Here is a 22,013-nt window from a genome sequence, read left to right as displayed (position 1 = left end):
CATTTCCAAACGAGTTTCTTCATCTCCTCTTTTAATTAAAAAAAAATAATAAAATTTCATAATACCTCATAAGCGTAAAGTTACTATCACCATAAAGATAATTTTTAAATTGCAATAAAAATCAAATAATGTGCTAAATTTAAAAATTAAAGGAAAGAATGAAAGCAAATAGTATGTCTAATGCGTTTTCAAAGATACTCATCGGGAAGCAGAGGAGGCGATGCAGTTGGTACAGCGTGTGCTCTGCCTGCAGAGGACCTGAGTTTGGGTCCCCTCAGTCCGTGGACAGCCAGGCACAGCTGCACACCTGTAACTCAGCACAGGCGAGTCAGAGACAGGCGATCCCTGAGCTCACTGGCCAGCTGTGCCGGGCAGCTTTTGTCAACTGGACACCAGCTGGAGTCATTTGGGAAGAGGGAACCTCACTTGAGAAAATTCCTTCATTAATTAGTCTGTGGGCAAACCGGGGGCATTTTCTTAGTTGATTGGTGTGGGAGGGCCCAGCTCAATGTGGGCGGTGCCACCCACAGATTAATTGTCTTAGGTGCTAGAAGAAAGTAGGCTGAGCGAGCCATTGGAGCAACCCAGTAAGCAGTCCCTGTCTGCATCAGTTCCTGACACCAGCTTCCTGCCCTGTCAATCATTTTCCTTCCTCTGCAATGAGCATCAGCTCTGACATTTCTCTGGAGACAGGACTGACAATGTAATGAGTAAACTTAGCAATTCTGTGCTCCGCAATTAAATAGGATAACATAAATAATTTGACTTCTGTAGAGTGTGCATTTTTATCTCCCAAAATGGTATGTTCTTGTTCTAACGTTAAATTATTTCAATGGTTTTTATAGAACACTGGCCCAGGACTGGGGAGCGTCTCTCAGTTGTGACACAGTACGACACGGGTTCCCCCTCACTGAGGGCTATCCCCTCATTCCTGGCTGCTTCATTCTCTTCTCTTAGCATTCTTTGATATGAATCACTTTGCCACACTAATAGGCAGTTCTGGGGTATTCGTTAATTTGATTATCACACGTGTTTAAAGGCAAATGCTTTTCAAAATCAAAACATACCCACATACTGTGCAGCACACTTGTGGTTACCACCCTTGGGAGGTAGAAGCCGAATCTGAGGCCAACCTGGGCTATAAGAGACCCTGTCTCAAGAAACTAAAGGTGAACATTCAGCAAGCAAACGGCAGGGACAACAAGACTGCCATCCCCAGAGACCTTCCCCTCCTCCAGTTCTACCACAACGGCCGCTGTTTTCAGTCTGTGATCTTCAATGTACCTGACTGGATTTTTTTTTCTTTTTGAGATAGTGTCTCGCTGTGTGGTCCTGGCTGTGCTGGAACTCACAGAGATTCACCTGTCTCTGCACCTGAGTGCTGGGATTAAAGTGTGTGCCACCACATCCTACAGAAAGACGTTTTTGAAGAATTTAAGTAGAAACCTCATTCCCGTGCACATTATGAATTCTTACGCATGCAAAGCGAGTGACCCTCGACTCCTCATAGGGATGGTTTTGTTTACCTAATAGGAATTCGGTATCTGAGACTCCATTCTGTCAAACTGCCCTGGTTTTTCCCACGGCACTTATAACCTTCTGGCAGGATGTTTGCTTGTTTATTTTTGCTGCCTTGAAGGCTTGTCAGTCTTCTCTTCCTGGCGCAGGAAGGCACAGATTTTTGTCTATATTTATTGCTGAACTCTCAGCATGTCATCCATGCCTGGCATGTAGTAGGTATGCCATAAATATCTGTAGAAGGATTGGGCGGTGCAGACAGAGAGTGACTTCAGAGGAAAGCCCGAGACCAGCAGCAAAGAGACAGCACCAAGGACCAGATTCTGTGTCACCATCTCAGCCATTCTCAGTGAAAGCTTGCCCCAGGCTGGCTCCCTGTGGTGGTGAGACAGATACCAGATGCAGAATTATTTTGTTCTCATCTACGAGGAAAGAGTAGGCTCTTGGGGCTGGAGAGGTGGCTCAGTGGTTAGAGCACTTGCTCTTGCAGAGGACCTGGCTTTATCACATGACGGCTCACAATCATCCGTGACTCCAGTTCCAGGGGACCCAAAGCCCTCTTCATTAAGGCCTTTTTCTTCTATGTGGCACACACATATACATGCCGGGAAACCCCTCATACACCTAAAATAAATAAGCCACTAAAAATAATCTTTAAAAGAGTAGACTTTTGATAAACCAGCTCAGGTTCTGTACCCTCAGTTGGGTGGGAAGTTTGGTCACCCTCTCGATCCAGGGAATGACTTAATCAAGATCCACTTTCTTGTTCATGTGGTCACTTATACCTGTAACTGTTTGGTTAGAAGTGCCACCCCAGCCCCCTGGCACCCCTATATCCAGAGTCTGGAATGCTTGTGTCCAGGCTTCACCCCAGCCCCTGGCATTCGTGTGTCCGGGGAGTCTGAAATGTTTGGGTGGAACTTTCCATTCCTGAGAGTTACCGCAGTCCAGACTCCACCTCTGAGAAAGCCAGCCAAATAGTGACCCCTCCCCAGAGAGGGTCAAGACCACTCCCACAGACTATTTAAACTGCCCCCCAGAGAACAAACATGTGGTCTTCCTGGTTCTCCTTTCCCCTTTCTGTGGTTTCCTGGTCTTCCTTCCCCTCCCCACTCCCCTGGGAGCGCTGGCATCCATTAAACCTGGGCCTTTTCTAATTTGGTTTGATTTGGTCTGATTTGGATTACCGCATCAGCGGAGAGGCTTATCGGGCCATAAAAACCTTTTAGTAATCCCAGTATGCAGACAATTGAGGCAGGGAGTTGTCATGAGTGTGAGACCAACTGGGGCTACACAGTAAGTTCTAGGCCAGCCAAAGCCATAGGGTGAGGTAATTCATCTTTCCCCGCCCCAACACACACACCAATATCCTGGCTGGGGAATGTAGATGAGCTGGTCCAGCGCTTGTCTGCTATGCATGAAACCTAGGGTTGATCCTCAGCACCAGATAAAACCAGGCAAGGTGGCACACATCTATAATCCTGGCACTGGAGAGGTAGAGGCAGGAGAATCGGATGGACAAAGTCATCCTCGGCTACATAGAGAATCCCAGACAGTCTGAGCAACATGTGATCCTGTCTCGGGCAAAACAGTAAAATTTAAATCCATCTTCTCCCTGAGAGCCAAGATTAGATAGAGACCTGCAGTGAGGGTGGAGATGGAGTGATATGTGGGAAGCTCACCCCACCCCCCATTCCCTCCCCATCCCTGGTGTGGGAGGTCCTTCTGTCCATGTGTTGCTTTCATTGGTTAATGAATAAAGAAACTGCCTTGGCCTAGTTGATAGGGCAGAACTTAGGTTGGCGGGAAAGACAGAACTGAATTCTGGGAAGAAGAAAGGCAGACACACACACACACACACACACACACACACACACACACACACACGCAGACATGCACGCACGCACGCCATGGATCCACTGGAGACTGATGCTGGAATTTACCCAGTAAGCCACTGCCAGGTGGTGACACTCAGATTAATAGAAATGGGTTAAATTAAGATGTAAGAATTAGCCAATAAGAAACTAGAGCTAATGGGCTAAGCAGTGAATTAATTAATTCAGTTTCTGTGTGGTTATTTCGGGGCTAAGCTAGCTGGGCAGCTGGGGCAAACAAGTGGGCCCTCCTTCTACACATCCCCCATTCCCTCCTCATCCCCAGATGCTCCTCAGAGCATGTCTGCCTTCCACAGCCCCATACCGTATCACTCAGGTTTGTCTTACCGCAGTCCTCACACCGTCTGCTAGTTCCTTATCTACCTTTTTTTTCTGTGTGTGGGAGGTGTCTCCTGGACCACAGGTGCTAAGTGAGCAGAGTGCCACCATCTCAGCTCTCCGCATGTTTTCTTGTTGCCCTTAGCACGTGATGCTGTTGTTTACTGTAGTCTCTGCTTTCTCTCTGTCTCCCTGGTGCCTAGTACATCCCATGACTTCAAAACAGCACCAGGTCCACCTCCTCAGTCCTGAGACTTTCCCGCTGGCATGGCCCAAGGCCATGCTAAGGGTAGTTTAGCTGGGACACAGTGAGGTAGAAACTTCTGGAAATCTCCCACTGGCATGGCCCAAGGCATCTCTTTACAGGGTGGCTTAGCTGGGGCACAGCTAGGTAGAAACTTCTGGAAGCTTCACAAAGCTGTTTGCTTTTGGCCTTTGAGAAAGGATCCTGGAAGCCGGGCGATGGTGGCGCACGCCTTTAATCCCAGCACTCGGGAGGCAGAGGCAGGCGGATCTCTGTGAGTTTGAGACCAGCCTGGTCTACAGAACTAGTTCCAGGACAGGCTCCAAAGCCACAGAGAAACCCTGTCTCGAAAAACCAAAAAAAAAAAAAAAAAAAAAAGAAAGAAAGGATCCTGGTTGTGCCCTTGGGACATATTTTCTAGATTGCTTTTTGGCCTCTGACTCACTGAGGCAACCCTAATCCCCTGTACTTACGTGGGCTTGGGTTCCACCTCTTCACACCCTTGCCAGAGGCTACTTTTCACTCAGCAAGAGCTGTGGGCACAGACCCAGAGTGAGGGACGTCCCACAGCCCAGGAGGTGAGTTTCAAAGCCTGAAGAGAGGCAGAGCCTTGGAGAGCTGGCTAGGATTTCACCTTGGCAGTGACCTTGAGGCTGGTTTCCAGAGGGATACCTAGAGAACGGAGTAATCAGAGGAAACGGGGCCGAAGATCTGGAGAGGAGGATAGGGCGTGGACCTGGAGGGGTGTCCAGATGTGGGGGGTGTGGTCCTCGGTTTGTTGCCCAGTGGTTCTCAACCTTCCTAATGCTGTGACCTTTAATACAGCTCCTCATGTTGGGGTGACTGCCAACCATAAAATCATTTTTGTTGCTCCTTCAGAAGTGTAATTTTGCCGCTGTTAAGATTCGCGATGTAAATATCTGATATGCGGGATCTGTGGTCCCCAGAGGGGTCAGACCTACAGACTGCCTGCTGCTCTGGAGACTCTGGGTTCAGCCTCATGGGGAGGGGGCACAGCCCTCGTGGGGAGGGGCAAGGGGCAAAACCGTAATAAATAAATAAACAAATAAATAAATAAAAATAAAGCCTTCTATTTCCATCTCCAAGGACACAAGCAGCTTTTGGGACACATTCTGGGACCCAGAGTGCTTAGGGCTCAGGACAGCCCTCTGGAGAGGTCATCTATAGTGGAGAGCGGCTGAGATCGTGTGTTCAGGACACAGCAATCCATGGCTGTATCCAGCGAACGCTGTCTGCTGTCTTGTTCTCATTAGATTTTGTCCAGCAATATTAACTGACTTAGAGGAACACCGCCCACAAACATGTACCCAGAGCACTGCTCCCACGGAGCCCCTACAACTCCCAGGAGTGCTTTCTCGCTTTTTAATAAATCTGTGTTTGCTCTGGAGGTGGTGGTGGGAAGCCGCCCAGCTTCCAGTAAGGTAGAAGAAAGGGGGCAGGGAACCTAGGAGTCTAGTATTAATGGGGTAGAAATTGTTGACCGGAGGTTATGACTGTGGCCTTCAGTGAGGTTCTCTTATCAGCAGAAGGGCTCCAAAGGGGGTGCTAAGGGGAATGCAGACTAATGATTCTGAGGTTTCACCAAAGAGGAGGCAGTTGAGATGAGTCTCAAAGAACAAATAAGAGGGTTGTGTTGTGTTTGAGACAATCCGTGTAGCCCCAGCTGGCCTTAAACTCAAGATCTTCCTGTCTCCACCTCAGACGCTAACGCAGGCCACTTTCACTGTGCCTGACTTGAGGAATTTTCTAAGCAGGAAAGAAGGGATGACAGCTCGGGACACATGTGCACAGCTGTGGAGAAGATAAAAGAGACAGCAGCGGCAGGAACTGGCGTGGCTGGGGTGTGGCCCAGTGGGTAGAGAGCTTGCCTGGTGTGCACTGAGCCTTGGGTTTGATCCCTGCACTGCATAGACGAGGGCTGATGGCGTTTACCTGCGATCCTAGCCCTTGGGAGACAGGCAAGAGGATCCACAGTCCAAGGGCAACCTTGGCTTTATGAAATCCTAGAGAGAGAGAGAGAGAGAGAGAGAGAGAGAGAGAGAGGAAGAGAAAACAGGAAGAAAGAAAAATTGAGGTGAACGTGGAAGAAAGGAGGCAGACTGCAGAGAGGAACATGGATGGGGCGTCAGAGCCACGAAACTGGAAAGTTCCTTCCTTCCTTTCTTCCTTCCCTTTCTCTCTCTCTCTCTCTCTCTCTCTCTCTCTCTCTCTCTCTCTCTCTCTCTCTCTCTCTCTTTTCTTCTGAGACAGGGTTTCTCTGTGTAGTCCTGGCTGTCCTGGAACTCACTCTGTAGACCAGGCTGGCCTCTAACTCACAGAGATACCCCTGCCTCTGCCTTCCAGTGCTGGGATTAAAGGTGTGCTCCTCCACACCCCAACTTTGAGTCTTTTGTTGTCCAGCACTAGCCTTGCTCCATTATAACCAGAGAGGAGTTTTGGGAATCTACTAATCTTTCCTTTCCCTTTCCTTTCCTTTCCTTTCCTTTCCTTTCCTTTCCTTTCCTTTCCTTTCCTTTCCTTTCCTTTCCTTTCCTTTCCTTTCTTCTTTTCTTCCTTCCTTCCTTCCTTCCTTTTTTTTCTGTGCATTAGTTTTTTGCCTGCACATAAGTCTGTGAAGGTGTCAGATCCCCTGGAATTGGAGCTACAGACGGTTGTGAGCTGCCATGTGGGTGCTGGGAACTGAACCCGGGTCCTATGGAAGATCAGTCAGTGCTCTTAACTGCTGAGCCATCTCTCCAACTCTAAGGATTTCTTTATGGCCTAAAATGTGGTCAATTTATCAAATGGTTCCCAGGCACTTGCATTCTCTAATTTTAGAGGAGAGGCATCCAATCGAGTTCCATCGACTTATTTATATGTTTCAGCAAGTCTTTCATGATTTGCCCACACGTGCATATGTGTGCATCTATTTTTTGCTCATATGCTGGAAATTGTCAACTAAATTCTTTTATCACTAATGAATTTTTCACTGTTTCTCCTTTTAGTCCCTGTGGTTTGTTGGATTGTTTTGATTTTTATTAGTTTTGTTGCTTTTGTGAGTTTTTATTAAATTTTCTTTAATAATTTTGTATGTATGGGTGTGCATCTCCACCTCCCATGTGTGGGGCTGTGGGGTGCTGGTATCCCATGGCTCAAGTGTGGAGGTCAAAGGATACTTGGGGAGATCAGTTCTCTCCTTTTGCCATGTGGACCCCTGGGTTCGACCTTGGGTCATCAGACTGGCTGAGGGCTGAGCTATCCCACTAGCTTTGGTTTGTTTTGGTGCGAGGGTCTTGCTACATGCCCTGGCTAGCCTGGAACTTGCTATTAAACTACTTCTGTGTCCCAGTTGCTGGATGCACCATTCACTGGTCTCTCCTGTAAATCTTTCCTGCAGTTTCTAATCTTGAGACCAGCATGATGCTGTTTGGACCCTGGAAATGCAGATAACTGCAGAGGAGGGTTGGGATGCATTCGTGAGAGGTTCATCAAGAGGCTGTTGGGCGGGAGTGGGGTAAACCCAAGCTTCAGCTAGCACATGGGCAGCTAGGCGGGTTGAGAAGGGTGAGGTGGTAGGACTCCAGGACCTCACACTGCTGGGCTGCTATGATGCCATTGTCCAGTGCTCGGTGGTGGCATGTGTCCTCACACTTTCTCGTGATGCCGTGGTGGCTTGCTTTAGCTATCACACTCCACAGTAGGGCACGAGCCGTGCCTGCTTAGTGTCGACTGTCTCCCTCAGCCCGACAGCCTGACACATGGTAGGGGTGGGAAGAATATTTTAGACTAAGTGAATGAGGTGTTGCTGGCTAGCTGAGACCCCTAGGGTACACCGGTCAGATAGATCAAGACAGTGCGTCCTCAGGAGGGAAAATAGAGCTCAAACCCAGGCTGGTGGTGAAACGGTAGAAGACAGGATTGGGGGGCACTGGGGGGAGAGAAGGGCTGCGCTTCATGCCGGGAACTCCTCTGCCTCCAGCCACAGCATGCATGCAACAGGATGAGGACGTCTGGAAATCCTCTTTTTTCTCAGCCATAGTTTCCTTGTCTTTGCTCATTTAAAGATCTGCTCCATCCCCTTCGAGGGTCTAATCCACTTCACCTGTCTCCACCAGCTCTTCTACTTGGGTTTATACCCTCCAGATTGGGATGCAGAACACCTGAGCCCACCCCCAGCCCCGCCCCGACTCCTTGGATTTCCAAGCGAATACAAAGACTGCCATGTCTGTGAAGTTGAAGTTAACATTCAGTAACAGGAAAGCCTTCACCATCTTCATCCAACATTCTGGGGGGGGGGGGGGAGGGGGTCGTCTGGTGGTTTGTAAATCCTGCCAATGCCTTAGAATCATCCAGATGTAAACTTTACTCATGACAGCTCAGATCTTGGTGGTGAGCGTGTATGGGAGAGGCTATTGCTATCACAGCAGACCAGGGAATAGAAAGCAACAGTAATCAAGGACCGCCTTTATCCCTCAAAGGCCTCCCTGCAGGCCCTACTTCTAGCTCCTAAAAGTTCCACAGACTCCAGAAGTAGAGGTACCAACCAGGGGACAAGGATTCAGACTGAGAGCCTGAAGTGAACAGTTATTACTACATCATATCAGCAGTGAAAGGCACACCCCAAAACATATGCCCTGGACCTGAGACTCAGTACCCAAAAGGCACAAGACCTAGTGTCAGTGGAGGCCGAGAGGGGAGTGGGTGTCAGACTCCAGGCATGAGCCTGTGACTTTCCTGCAGGATGATGTTCTCAGGGGGAGCCTCCCAGGCACCACTCTGAAGAGATACAGGAATCTCTCTGAGGAAGTACAGAAGCCACTCATCTTGAAGGTAATTTTCGAATTTGGAAGTTGTAGCATGCTAGGAACGGCTTGGAAAATGATGGGCAGCCATGTTGGCTGTTTTAAGAGTTACTGATCAGCCTGGGAAACCAGTCAGAATAGACTTCAGAGAAGCTGAACTTCAGGGATGTGCTTCAAGGAGCAGAACTTCTTCATCGCGGCTGAGGACCTTCTGACGAATCTGCATGAATCAAGCACCTTAGCACCTCCAGCACCAGAAACTCGTCATCTAGTCAATGCATCGTAACTTCCCCCGAATCCTCAGCATCGTTTCTAGGCTCTTCCGTCTGTCTGGAAGGTTGCTCTCCTTCCTGACTCCCTAAAGACCTTGATACATCACTGCGTCCCTCCCCCCAATTGTCTATCAGTGTCTGTCTAGTGACTTCTCCTCATCTAGTCTGGACAACTTCCACCCTGAATGGGGGTCAGGAAGCTGGCAGTACTCCTGAGAAGGCTCGGGCATGTTTGCTCAACTCTATCAGGGCACTTTTTGCCTAGATTTCTGCTTGAGCCAATGAGCTGTGCCCAGCGTGTGGCTGTGAACACCCCAAGGCAGTCGGACCCAGAATAAGAAACTTCCTTAAACTACAATGGGGGAGTGGGGTATGTAATTTATGTGGTTTCTGGCCCTGAACTCTGTAGACAGCATGACGTTTCTGTATCAAAAGGTTAGACACACCTCACCCTCTCTTCCCCTATCCTTCAAGCTCATCCGTTTGCCGCGTCTGATCCAAGCGGACCAATTCCCACTTGTCCTTTTTATGGTGTTTTGCCTCCATTTTCTCCTCCCTGAGGCCTTGCTGCTCCTCGACCCTCTAAGGAGGGCGAATATGTAATTTGTCATCCCAACTGGGTCACTGTCTAGAGTGAAAGGGGGAGCTAATTAATAATTGTGCCAAGTTCACTCCCATACCCAAGACTCTCCCTGGTGAACTCAGATGTATGACTGCCCTCCCCTCCTCCTCCGGCTGCTCATTGGCTCCTTTGCAGGGTCCTCTTCCACCTCCACTCTCTCCTGTCACGCCGCCCCACCTCCCCACGTGGTTTGATCCAGCTATGGCTCCTGGTAGGGACTACACTGTCGTCGTTTCTATACTCCGTGTTTGTACAGACTGAATGGCTGACCAGAAGTCTCTACCTGGCTGTCCTGGTGGTAACTCAGACCTACATTCTAAAACCTAAATCATTCTCTTCAGCTTCCTCTATGGTCCCTCACGCTGAGAACGGTGACTGGATGGGGAGGATGGAGGAAGCATGTCTGGAGATGCTGCGGCCAACAACCAGACGACCCCACAGTTGCCGCACTTCTAGGGTGATTATCGAATATGCCAAGCCTTAGCTTCCTATAGAATGGAGATACAGTCTTATTCGGTGGGCAGGGCTACATGGGGCAGTAGCGGTAATCACAGGTGTTTGTAGGGTCCTCGGGCAGGGCTACATGGGGCAGTAGAGGTAATCACAGGTGTTTGTAGGGTCCTCGGGCATGTTTGCATAGCTCCCTTGTAATATTTCATTGAATCCTCAAACAGCCCTCACTGTTGCTATGGTGTGTTGTGCTGAGGAACACTGAAAGGTCATGGTGCTTACCCAGGCTAAATGGCAGGTTAAGGATCCAGGAACAGTTTGTGAAGCCCCCACATGCTCTATGTACAAGGTGTTTTGTGCCCAGGCCACCAAAGCAGACACCCGGGAGAAGACAGGTCTCTCTCACTCTCCCCACCCACAGCCCTTGAGTCCTGTCAGCTGAACCTGAGGATGCCAGGTACTTGCTACCATTGCACAGTCCTGGTTCGGGTTCTTCAACCAAAGTGCCTTCCTGTTAAGAAAGTAGCCGCCAAAGGACCAGATGTGAGAGAAAGGCCCAGATCTCTGACTCCGGCTTGCGGCTCCTCTTTTCTAGCCTCGCCCTGTTCATTTTCTTGGCACATCGCTCCACTGCCATGAAACAAGCCCTGGCCACCTTGCATGAGGATGAGGGGCTCTCCAGAACCAACCTGAGCCCACCTAACCAAGGTCACTAAGTTAAGTGTCCAGGGTCCAGCCAGCCTCACAGCTGACCGTAGATACATAAGTCAGCCCAGCCAAGACCAGGAAAACCAATGAGCCGCACACAGCTGAACAGCTGAGCTCCATGAAGGGCGGTGAGTGACTGGCTGCTGCCTGTAGCCACTAAACTCTGAGGTGTGTGCCAACAGTAGAAGCCAGGAGGTGTGTTTAGGAACTGTGTTAGCAGGCTCAGCATGTTACCCGTCACTGGAGCCAGGGCTGGGCATTTGCAGGTTCCTGGCGTCTTATTTAAGGAATTGAAATAAAAGCACACATGAACTACAAAGTAGCAAGGAGACTATTTAGAAGGGAAGTGATAGTACAGGTTAGAAAGGATTGTTGGGATTAACAGTGGCTCCCAAGATTAAGTACTCAAGGGCTCCATGTAATTGGAGACTGCACTTTTGTTTCCCAGCTGCCCAAGCCCGAATAATCACACAGAAACTATATTAATTACAACACCGTTTAGCCAATGTCTTAGGTTTCTTTCTGGCTAACTCTAACTATTAAATTGACACATTTCTATTAATCTGTGTATTGCCACCAGGCTGTGACTTACTGTTATGGCATGTTACTCCTTTGGCGGCTACATTGTGTCTCTTTGACTCTGCCTACTTACTCTCTCTACCCCTGTTCAGATTTCCCACCTGGCTTTACCCTGCTAAGCCATTGGCCAAAAAAGCTTTATTCCTTAACCAATAAAAGCAACACATATACAAAAGAACCTCCCACATCAGTTTCAGCTATTGCTTGGGATTCTTCCATGGGGTTCATGGGGTTAGGTTGCTAAGGAGCACAGCCTAAGTGGTTCTGTTTGATTGGCAGACAGACTATATAAGCCCTTGCTCACCGCACACATATTACCTTCTGTGATGTATTTGATTTCATTTTCTAATTGTTTAATTTAATGCGCATGAGTGTCTTGCCTATGTGTAACTGTGTATCACATTTGTGCAGTGCCTGTGGAGGCCAAAAGAACGTGTCAGATCCCTAAAGCTGGAGCAGCAGCGGTTGTGAGCTGCCATGTAGGTGCTGGGGATCGAACCTGGGTCCTCTGGAAAAGCAGCCAGTGCTCTCAACCACTGAGTTACCTCTGCAGTGCTACACCTCTGGTTTTAACCATGTGCACGCCCACTGTATGCACAGGAATGAGGTGGCAACGGGGATCCTCTCTAGATCATTCAGGAGACAGACTTTGCCTTACTGAGCATTTACCCCAGACCAGTCTGGGCCACATCAGCCCACCTTCCTACCCACATGTGCTCCGAAGACATCTTAATAGAAACCGTCCATGGTGGGAAAGGTGAATTGTTTGGAGAAGGGGTTGAGAGCACCCTGATGTAAGTGGGGGATCCGTTGTTGCTAACAGGTTCCCAGGTGCACTGTTTAAAGAGGGGTGTGTATACGTAGTGCATGCTGGTGATGTTTCTAGACTGCCAAACAGTGTGCAGGCGAAGGTTCTAGACTGCTAACACAGCATGCAGTTGAAGGTTCTAGACCACTAAGAGCATCACTAGAACAATATGTTCATAGACCAAACCAAGCGGAGTTCCACACTGCTAAGCTATCCCCTATGCTTGCCTGCCTCAGACTGAACCACAAGAAAGACCAGATAAAAGATAAGGAGGCAGGGCTGAGGCCACACCGCCTACTATTACAGAAGGAGCAATGACCACCAGAGCCAACCACTGCAGGAAGTCAACGGTCAAGAAAGCCATTTTCGTTTTTAGCCAATCCTGATGACTGAGTCCAGGGTCTCTCTCCATCATGCTAGGCTTTATTCTGAAACAGAGTCTTGCTTGCTAAGAGTCCCAGGCTGGCCTTGAATTTTCTACCCTCCTGCCGCCACCTCCTGAGTAGCAAGTACTGAAGAAATGCAATGCTGTGCCTAGACCATTCTCATTTGTGTTTAAGGACACTGGTGACCCCGACAGAGTCAGAACTGTGGTGGGATCAGAGGCCAGATGAAGCACGATTAATAAAAGCTCAGAGACAGACATTGGGGTTCAACCTGAAGATCAGAAAAGCAAAGCACCCAACACCGGCTCTTACCTCTACCTCAGTCCGAAATGGGGATCCTGCCTCCAGGAATCTCAGAATGAGGCTGTGTGAGAAGTGTCTCCTTCTGTTTTATAATCCTCTCTAGTTCTGGGATTAAAGGCGTGCACCACCCACTTTCTATGGCAACTTGTGTGACTACTGGAATTAAATGTGTGTGTTACCACTGCTTTGTCTGTAAGGCTGACCAGTGGGGCTGTTTTACTCTCTGATCTTCAGGCAAGCTTTATTTATTAAGATAGAAATGAAAGCTGGGCTGTGGTGGCGCATGCCTTTAATCCCAGCACTCAGGAGGCAGAGGCAAGTGGATCTCTGTGAGTTTGAGGCCAGCCTGGTCTACAAGGGCTAGTTTCGGGACAAGCACCAAAGCTACACAGAGAAACCCTGTCGAGAGAGAGAGAGAGAGAGAGAGAGAGAGAGAGAGAGAGAGAGAGAGAGAGAGAGAGAGAACTGGAATGCCACAATAGCCAGACACAGTGGACTGGGGAGTAAAAGAAGCTCCAGGAAGGAGCTGGCTGATAACACAGGCTTGGGGAAGCTTGGGTAGGATGGGACAAAACAAACTGGAAGCCCAATCAAGAAGCGTCCAGGAGGGCTTGCTGCATCTTTACAGGTGACAAGGATGATCTGGAAGTGACAGACAGAAGATTTGGAGGAGCCAGAGCAGAAAGTGACAATAATTAGCCCTCACGAGTATCCCCTATGAGCCAGGCCTTTGTCACACTCTCCCTGTGGCTTCCCTCATTCCCAGCCTTCCGTCAGCTCCCCATGGGAAAGACAATTCAGCCCTGAGCTTAGCATCTCCGGATGAGTTCCCAGAAACACGTGGTTGGGTCATTCTACCGTTCTGTGAGCGCGCGTCACGGTGCTCTTATATAAACTAAGATGGCCCTGATGTCCTTAGGTGACAGATGTGGAGCTGCCGTCACGTGTGTGACCGAGAGGCCCTCACACAACTCCTGACTGTTCTCCCAGCTGACTCACTCAAGGAAGCAGAGCGCCGAGAGATAAAGCAATCCACCCCTGCTCACAAAGCTGATAAGTGGCAAACGTGGTGATGTGAACCCTGGCAGCGTGACTCCATGGGGCAGGGAGACAGGACGAGGACTCTGGCCTGCTGCTGAGATGGAATGGAAAGGGGGAAGGGCAGGGGCGGGTGGTAGCTGAGTAGGCAGGGAGAAAATTTTGATGCAGATCACAGGAAATCCATGGCCTTGGTTTATCTTTTCTCCTCTGAAGGAGAGAATAGGTGCTAAGCTCGGAGCATGTGGGAGAGGGAGAAGGATAAGAGATTAAAAGCCAGTATTGTCCTGACTGACAGTGCAGACACCGGAGACTCTGTAGCGGTGCTGGCCCTGTCCTGGGCATTGCATGGTGTGAGAGCCAGGCAAAGGGAAGAGGCGCATGAGGGACCCTGCACTAGGAAGTGTGCTAACCCACAACAACTCTCCAGCCAGCTCCCAAATAATGACACAGAGACTTACTAATTATGAAAGCTTGGTCTGGGGTCCCACCCCCACCCCCACCCCATAGCAGTGACTCAAGTCTCCAGAGCTGGCCTGGCTCCGTGCTGTGGCCACTGTCCCCAGACTGTAGCTAGTGCTGAGGGGGCTCAGAATGCAACATGACACAGAGTTCCAGAAAGAAGAAAGGAGGGACCGGCTGGTAGAATATGCACAGCATAGTTGAGGAAGATGAGAGGGCGGGGGCTCCTACAGAGCTCAGACGAGGTGAGGTGGAGATGGGAACACTGGCCAAGATGAGAGGGGGCCTCAGATCTGTGCGATACCCCTGAGAAAGTAGGGAAGATGTAATGAGCAGAGGGTCAATAAGTCCCTCTTGTACCCCAGCCGCCCAGCTTGAAGGAAATGAGGCTCTCAGAACTTCCCTTGTGTTTGGAGCAGAGTCCCCCTAAAAGGCCAAAAGGGGAAGTGCTCAGGAGCTGTTTCTGTGGTGTTTCCTCACCCTGAGACAAGCAGAGCCAAGACAGCCTGCCCCTGGGGTGACATCAGGATGGGGTTGCCTGAAGGATATGGGGTGTCTTCCTTGGCTAAGGACCGTTTCTGGAAGACGATGAGCAAGGGTGGGGAAAACGGCATTAGCAAAAGCAAGTGAAGCCCTGTTGAGTCCCGTGCCTACCTGAGGCACTTTCCGACATTGTGACAGTGTATGATCTTGTGTGGCATTTCCCAAAGGACATTCTCTGGGATGCTAATGGGACCTGTGGGGTTAGGGCAATGAGCACTTAACCAATGTTGTGGAAGCATTGGGTGAGAGAGTCTTCAACAGCTCTGTGCACGGTAAGACAATGGACATGTCTCAAGGCTCTCCAAGAGGCAGGGTTCAACAGCTGAGAAGGATTCTTCCAGGATGCCTGAGTATACCAAAGTCTAAGGGTACACGAGTCCCTTATATAAAGTCCTGTGTGTGCATGTGTGTAGAGGAGGTGCGTCCTTCTATACTTTATTTTTATTTTATTATTATTATTACTTTTTATTTATTTTTGGTTTTTCAAGACAGGGTTTCTCTGTGTGGCCTTAACTGTCCTGGAACTCGCTCTGTAGACCAGGCTGGCCTCGAACTCATAGAGATCTGCCTGTCTCTGCCTTCCGAGTGCTGGGATTAAAGGCATGCGCCTCTACTGTCCAGCCTTCCTATACTTTAAAAGCCTCTGGATTACCTGCAATACTTAATGCAATGTAAGTGTCAGGAAACCGCTTGCTATACTGTAGTGAAGGAGGAACCGCAGCAAGCGAAGGTACCGGACTTAGCCCAAGAGAAGTATTTTTCGATTATTCTCTATTTGAAGCTGAATACTCTCCTGGACCTACTGGACGTGGAGGGCCAACTGTCCTTTCTCAGCATGCTTAACCACGGGGCACTTTTATTCCTAAGCCCTAGAGGGATGGACAATCCATGATGCTCGTCAGAAGTGTCACATAGTACAAAGTGGTCGGCTTTGAGGTCACATGCCGGGAGTTCCAGCACAGGCTCTGTACCTAGGAGCTGTGTGGCCTCCGACAAGTTGGTGACGTCTGTTTCTCCTCTGCGGAGTGAAGGCTGGGAATGAATCTCAGTGGTGGACCGCACATAGGTATAGTCGGGTCTGTAAAGTAGGGAAAATAACAGCACAATCATCGCGTCAGTTCAATGCGCCTTAGGGACAATGAGGGCGCCAGACCCCCACACTCCCACTAAAGGCGTAGGTTGGGAGATCCGGGAATCTTTCCCACAGTTATGTGGCATGCTGGCCCGAGCTCTGTCCTCTGAATTACTTAGAAATAAGGCTCAGAAGATGCTCAGAGCCTGTGACCGGACGAGACAGGGACCAGTGGCACAGCCCAGGGACAGAGACACATTCCGTTCCGTTCCTACCGCCCAAGGAAGCACAGGGGAGGTTGGTATCTTGAAGAGGATGGGGCAAGGGAGGGATGGGGTGAGGGGGTAAGGGATGTGGCACCCTTCCCTGTCTCCGCGCGCACGGGGCGGTGTCAGTGGGCAGACAGGAAAGCTCCCAGGCAAGCTGCAGAGCTTGGCTCAGGGCCCATGCTGCCCTCCGGGGGTGACCCCTGCGAGGAAGGGCCTTCTAGAAAATCCTCCTGGGGCCGCCTCGGGCTGACGTCAGCGCCTCCGGACTGCCAGCTTCCAGGGCTAAGGACGTGTCTCACCGCGTGTTTCTGCAGCGTCTGGACAGTGTGGACCTGTGGCGGTGCTGGGGCGGGAAGGGTCTCACTAGGGTCACCGAATAGAAGCCACGCCCATGCTGGGATTGCTAAGACTCCTACCCTCCAGTCTTGAATCCGTCCCCAAGAGATCTTCGGCACCCTTGGGAACCGCCTTTGACCCCTGTGTCTACCACACCTTCCTATTTCCCCAGACACCAGGGAAAGAGGGGTGGCCACAGGCGCGGAATCGCAAGGTACCACATTGTAGCTTCAAACACAAACCCAAGATAATCTGCCAGGAATGCAACCTACAAGGTTCAGAGCCAATGCTCTGGCTGGAGAACTGCAATCCACGGTTCACGTGTCCACCAGTGTCCTAACGTTGGGGTGAAAGGGGGAACCATTCAACATCTTAGATTAAAGACATCCTAATCTCACATTTCTTTTTTCGGATGGGATTTGGCCTCACGCTCACAATCCCTCCCGGACAGTCTCCCAAGTGCTGATACTGCAGCCAGGCGCCCCCAACCCTACTTTTTGCCCTTCCTAAGAGGCCAGAAGCTGCAAAGTCCTGGGGAGCAGAACCCCTGGGGCTCTTCAGTCACTGGCTCTGTGGCTTCACCTCAGCCGAGCTAGACCATTCAGATAGGGCCCTGTCACCCCTAGGTCTCCTTTCTGGCCCCAGCACCTCCTGGTCTCTTTCTCCTGCCAGGGTGGGGCCTGCTCAAGGCCTCAGCTGAGAGCCCTTTTTTTTCTTGGCAGCTGCTAGAAGTCTCCACAGCTCGTGGCCTAGTAAACCCTTTACAGCCTGCCTAAGGGGGAGTTTTGATTGGCTTCAGCTGGGATGACCTCACCCTCTCCAGAATTTGGGAGTGTTCCCATTTTCCACCGCCCTACCCTTATCAAAGGAGTTCCCTTCTGGCCATCTTTTCTCTGGTGGCCACCTGGCCTAGTGGGTGGGCCTGAGCCTTGGAATTCCCCAGCCCACTGAGAAGGCAAGTGCGGGTTTTCTCCCCACCCACCACTCCCTTGAGGAATGAATTGCCCTGACTACCCAGGCTGTACAGCCACAGCATCTTACTCTGCCTCTTCTCTTTCTGTTCTTTATCGAGCAAGAATCAGCATCATTTAAAACAATTATGGGCTGAGGAGGGGGCTCAGAGAGTGACGAACTTGCTTCACAAGCAGGAGGACCTGAGTCTGGCCCCCCAAACCCCATACAAAAGCCTTCACAAGCAGGGGGACCCGAGTCTGGAGCCTGGCACCCATACAAAAGCCTCCCCCAGGAGGGTATCTATAACCCCAGGATTCAGAGGCAGGAGAGATCCATTGAGGAAGACATTCAGTATCAACCTCCAGCTTCCACCAGGGCACACCCAGCAGCTCTGACACACACACACACACACACACACACACACACACACACAAATCCCGACTGCCCTTGTGCTACTCCTTGACACGTTCTCGGCTAATCTTCACAGATTGTGACCAAGAGATTAACATCCGCAAGTTTCAGACAGAGAAGTGAACACTTGGAGAGCCTGTGAACATGCTCAAGAGGCCGGCGGCCACAGTGGCCTCAGGAGTCCCTCTCGGTTGTCTGACTCCAAGGCTAGAGCTCAGGGTTCTTACACTGAGAAATATTGCAGACTATAGCCACAGACGTCACAACCACCTACCCTGGAAGGATCAGAGACAAATCCCATTAGCCTTTCCTGAGAAGTGTCCCCAGAACCCGACACTTTATCCCAGCCCTCCGCTAAGCCACTACATCCCACTTGAGCTAACTGCGACAGTCAAGACAGTACCTGTGGCTGTCCCTACCCTGTGTGGGGGACAGTTTACAGTTCACCACGCGACAGCTGAACAGACCCTAAAACCTGATCTAGTTTGATCAGGTCTCTGCTATGCTCAGAGCTCTCCAGTAGCTCCTTCCTGACTCAGAGACCGAGCCAAGGGCCCTAAGGTAGCCTAGAAAGTTCTCCACCACCTGTCCCTCACTGCCACTATCATGATCTCTTATGGCACCCTTTCTCCTGTCCCCCCGCCTCTCCCCACCCCTGCACACAGGCACCCAGCTCCACTTGCACAGGGCTCCTTGCTGCTCCCTGACCACGTGGCAGATGTCTGCCTCCCTGCCTTTTGCCCTTGTCGTCGCAATGCCTGGAAACCTCTTTGACCACACAGCCTCATGGCTCAGTCCCTCCGTTCCTCCAGCTTTGCCCAAATACCACAGAGTCATTTCCTGTTCAGTTTTCCTCCTTCACCATCTCAATCTTTCTCCACTCCTCCTCCCGACACATGTCACCACCACGTGAGGCTACTTTTAATATCAAGGAATGCCCGCTCTCCTGTTTAGGATGTTAGGGGTGTTCTGCACGCATAGGGCTTTCCATGTGTACAATACTGCGTGCTGCATCGTAGGTGCTCAATAAACATGTACGGAGGAGGTAGAGAGGAAGATGGTAGCCAGGGGAGGGGAGGCTGAACAGAGGGTGTCCGGACAAGCCAGCCTTTCAGTGTGGCTTCTTTGCAGCTTCAGCACCAACTGTTAACTGAGGAACAGCTGAGAAACTGGAGCTCAGAGCTGTGGAGCAGGACCAGGCTCTTGACTGCTGTGTGTGTTTTGTTTTGCTTTGTTGTTGCTGTTTTTTGTTTGTTTGCTCGCTTTTCTGTCTTTATCAACGGGGCCTCACACTGTACCAGCCTAGCCTTAGCTCACTGTGTAGTGCAGGATGACCTCAGACTTTTAGCAATCCTATGGCTCCTACCCTCTGAATGCTGGGATTCCAGGTGTGAGACACCATGCCCTCACTGGGATGCTGTTCTTCAGACCTACATCTGAGGACAAGGGGGCAGGAGAGGTTAGAGGAAAGATCAGCAGTGACTCCATCCCAGACGACCTCAGGGGACTCCACAAGGATGTCAGATGCCAAAATGGTCCCTCAGGGCAAGCTCTCTGCCTGCACCACCCTCCTGGACTTCCAGACTCCAGAACCATGATATGATATATTTCCAATGTTCTACTAGGCATGTCTGCCTTCAACACTGTGATGCAGCATGTCATCTATGAAGTTTAAGCATGAGGGCTGCACAGCCCGGCCACGAAACCGACAGGCAAACTCATGTTTTAAGTTTACAGTTCTCTATCGGGCTACATTCATAGGTCTCCTGGGCCACACATGAGCCACAGGTTAAACATGCCTGCAAGCCATCCCGTCTGTAGCACTGTGTAACAAGCACATGACACACTCAGGTACTTTTCAAGCTCACTCTGTCCCTGAGTGCACGCCTGTAAAACAGGGGTGATTATGATGGCCTCCCACAGGCGAGGCAATCGCATGTTCCTGGGTGTTACACGCAGAGGTCAGAAGACAGCTTCTGAGAGTCTGGTCCCTCGTTGTGCCATGTGAGCTCAGGGGATGGGCCTCAGGTCATCAGGCTTGGTGGAGAAAACCTTCACCCACTGAGCCTTCTCCTCAGCACTGACAGGAGCACGTCAATCTCATAGCTGCAGCCAGATGAGCTCCTGCGCCTCAGTTGCCCCCAATGATGGTTGATCCCAGTTATCAAACTGATACGATCAAGAATCCTCTGAGAGACAGGCCTCTGGAAACGCCTCTGTGTATGTGTGTGTTGGGGTGGGGAGTCTTAACTAGGTTAATTAGGATGGGAGAACCTGCCCACTGTGAGTGGCACCATTCCCCGAGCTAGGATCCTTAATTACACAAAAGGAGCAACTGGACTGGCGAGATGGCTCATGTAAAGGTATTCGCTGCCAGACCTGATGACCTGGCTCTGTGGCTCCATATAACAGACGGAGAGAACCATCCTCCCTAAGTTGTCCTCTGGCCTCCATGTGCCCACCATATTCTGCGCTCATTCATTCTCTCCCCCCCCCCCCCAGTGGTTTTTAAATAAGGAGAAAGGGAACTAAGAGCAAGCATTCAGCACTCTCTGCTTCCTGGCTGCAGATGTGATGTAAGCAGCTACCTCCTGCTCCTCCTCCCTGGATGTCCCCACCATTACAGACTGTACCCTTGACCTGTGGCCCAGAATAAAGCCTTTCTCCCTTAAATCACCTTTATCAGGGAGATGTCCCAGCAACTGCAGAAGGAAGTAGGCTGTCCCTCCTTTCCTGTCATTGTCCTGGTCAGGAGGAGCCAGGCACAGTGGTCAGTCACTACTACCAGGCGCTCCAGGGAGGGGTGATAACCACTGCTCAGCCTCATCATTCAGTCACACACACACACACACACACACACACTCACACACACACAAATACACACATACATTCACACACACACACATGAATACACACATACACATGTGCATATCCGTGCATGCACATACATACGCACACACAACACATACATACACACATGCATACACTCATACACACGCACACACACACACAAATGCACACACCAGCCGCACTATCTTTAGGTCACAGATTCCTATCTCCCACCTGACCACTGCATGCTTCTCCATCCTAAGGGTGTCTTAGCTCCCTGTTGCCACTATAGGAAGTTAGCAGGCCGTGGCCTGAGGCTGTGTGGATTTGTTATACTCCAGAAGCAGGTCAACGTGGGTGCGTCCTAGAAGCTTGAGGGAAGAGACCATTCCTTACCTGTCCACCTCTACAGTCTTCTTGGTTCCTGGCCCCGTGCAGACATGGAACCGTGTGATCTGCAATGTCACTGTCACTTTGCCCTCACTGCCATCTCCACCAGCATCACTGGGTCCCATTTTACACACAAGAACATACACCTTCGGGGCCAGCCGTGTGAATGTCAGTTAAACACGAAATGCACCAATGGAGGTAAAGAAAAGACCCTGAGATCGGGAGCGTTTCCAAGAGGCTCTGTTATGGCCATATGCTAGGTGCAAGGGCAGGTCAACAGACACTTTGGAGAGAGAGGTGGGAATTCCCGCCCCAGGGGATCTTGGTATCCCATGAGTGAGACTGGACACCAAACAAGAAAACGCAGGTTAGATGTGACACAAATGGCTCCACGCTGACCCTACAGCTCAGAAGAGGGAGGCGTCCATGTAGGACCAGGGCTCTCTACAGCTGACTTGGTGTTGCAATGGTAACTCCAGGAGCCAGGGTTGTTTTCTTCTTCTTCTTCTTCTTCTTCTTCTTCTTCTTCTTCTTCTTCTTCTTCTTCTTCTTCTTCTTCTTCTTCTTCTTCTTCCTCTTCTTCTTCCTCTTCTTCTTCCTCTTCTTCTTCCTCTTCTTCCTCCTCCTCCTTTTTGTTTGTTTTTTGAGATAAGTCTTGCTCTGTAGCCTCAGCTGCCCTGGAACTCATTATGTAGCCCAGGCTTTCCTTGAGAACATCCCGCGCGTGCTCCCTGACTATAGAGGTTACAGGTGTGGGCCACCACACCCAGACTGGAAGCAGCAGAAGCAGACAGGAGCTCTGGC

The sequence above is a fragment of the Microtus pennsylvanicus genome, chromosome 2, assembly GCF_037038515.1.
Source record: "Microtus pennsylvanicus isolate mMicPen1 chromosome 2, mMicPen1.hap1, whole genome shotgun sequence".
Taxonomy (NCBI): Eukaryota; Metazoa; Chordata; class Mammalia; order Rodentia; family Cricetidae; genus Microtus; species Microtus pennsylvanicus.
This window is presented reverse-complemented; position numbering follows the sequence as displayed.